This window comes from Limulus polyphemus, unplaced genomic scaffold (assembly GCF_000517525.1).
Source record: "Limulus polyphemus unplaced genomic scaffold, Limulus_polyphemus-2.1.2 Scaffold3733, whole genome shotgun sequence".
Classification (NCBI taxonomy): Eukaryota; Metazoa; Arthropoda; class Merostomata; order Xiphosura; family Limulidae; genus Limulus; species Limulus polyphemus.
The window spans coordinates 26,958-28,650 of record NW_013669343.1 but is presented as its reverse complement, the minus strand read 5'-3'; the positions used below and the strand labels follow the sequence as shown (position 1 = coordinate 28,650).

The 1,693-nt window shown below is 44.2% G+C and overlaps 1 protein-coding gene across 1 annotated transcript in view; it reads right to left on the bottom strand.

Annotated features, from left to right (window-relative positions):
• LOC106469940 (Down syndrome cell adhesion molecule homolog) overlaps positions 1–1,693 on the bottom strand; it is a gene marked incomplete at its 5' end in the record, with an annotated part of 73,914 nt that overhangs the window by 47,319 nt on the left and 24,902 nt on the right. The gene's annotated exons all lie outside the window — the stretch shown is intronic.

Genomic DNA, 1,693 nt, shown 5'->3' with positions numbered 1-1,693 from the left:
TCCTTGGTAGTAAGTAGTCCACCCTTCATATGCATTGGTCTTCAATGTCAGCCATGTATACTTTGTGTTTGTCCTTCATGCCCATGAGCTCAGTATTTACACACACTGGTCCCCACAACCTTGCATAATGTCCTGTCACACCACAGAGCTTCTGTATGGCTTCTGGTACCCCCCTTTGTGATCCAGCACCTTGATACTCACAAGGGTTTGCTGAGATGCAGAATCTATGACAAAGTTGCACTTTTGGCCATCCAGCTTTCCTGACACACAGACACTATGTGTACTTGGCATTTTACACCTAGCTGTTGGGGCTTTCACAGTGGGGGTTGATGGGCATCCCTCAGCACCAACCGCTATTGGTTTCCACGAGGCTGACTTATTGGTAGTATTCTTCTTACACTGGCTCCTCATATGTCCTTGTTCTCAACAGTTCCAACAACCTTTCTGGGTAGCAGTTTTTCCTGCTGTGGCATCTCCCCTGTGTTGAAGTTGCCGACATTAAGCTCTCCTGTGCCCAGGTTTGTTACAGTGCCAGCAAAGTCCCTCAAACTTCTCTGAAAGCTGCCCTTTTCTGGCCTTGAATCCTGATGACTGTACCAACCTTGGTACCTCTGTGCTGGACTTAATGTAGGACTCGAATTCAAGAGCTCTGGCCATTGCATCCTGCATAGTAGAGGGGTGTGCTGGCTTTACTTGTATCTTCAGTTGTGGACTGTCCAAGGCATCTACAAACTGATCCCTTAGCAACAACTTGAGGACATCGGGTGGTGCAGTTGGGTAGGCCTTGTGTGCCATACTTTCCAAATCCTGTGCCAGCTCTTGCAGGCTCTCCCCTTTAGCACGGACTCTCGTCCTAAACCTAGTTCTGTAGACTTCAGACTGATTTTGAGTTCCATACTTGAGTTCCAGAGCAGCTACCAGTGCTCTATAGTTATGCTTGTTGTTTGCTCATTCAGGCTCATTGCCAGGTACACTGCTTTCTGCTCCTCTGTCCATCCATTCATTTCTGCCAGGAGCTCAAATTGTGCTCTATATGCTTCCCACGGTACCTTCCCATCGAATTCCTGTGGCTTCCTTCGTACTAGATCACTATTGCTGACACTCATGTCTGGAATCTGACTTTTGGCAGGACTGAATATGTTTGCATTAGGGTTTAGCTGTGGGGTCTGGAAGAGGCTTCCTGTTGTCTGGGGCTGATTAGGTCCATGGTTAATATATCCTACATGTGTAAAAGACAGTAAATCGTTCTTTAATGTATTTAATTCTCTTTGAAATTTACTAATGTTTTCCATTTGTACTTCTTGTCACTGTTGTTGACTTTCCTGTAGTTGCTGCTGACTTTCCCACAACTGTTGGAGACTTTCTTCCTGTTTCCTTTCTTGTTCTATTTGCCACTGCTGTAGTCTCTCTTCTTGTTTATTTTCTTTCTCCTCCAACCACTGCTCTAGTCTCTCTTCTTGTTATTTTCTCATTCTTCTTGTTTTCTTTCTTTTTCCTCCACCAAATGCTGTAATCTCTCTTCTTGTTTCTCTTCTTTTTCCTCCAACAACTGTTGTAATCTCTTTTCTTGTTTATCTTCTCGTTCTTCTTGTTTCTTTTGCTGTTTTTGTATTGCTGCCATCAAATCTGCTAAGCTGTTGTTTGATTTGCCACTTCTCGTTTCCATCTTCTTCTTTTTTCTTTTATCCCACTC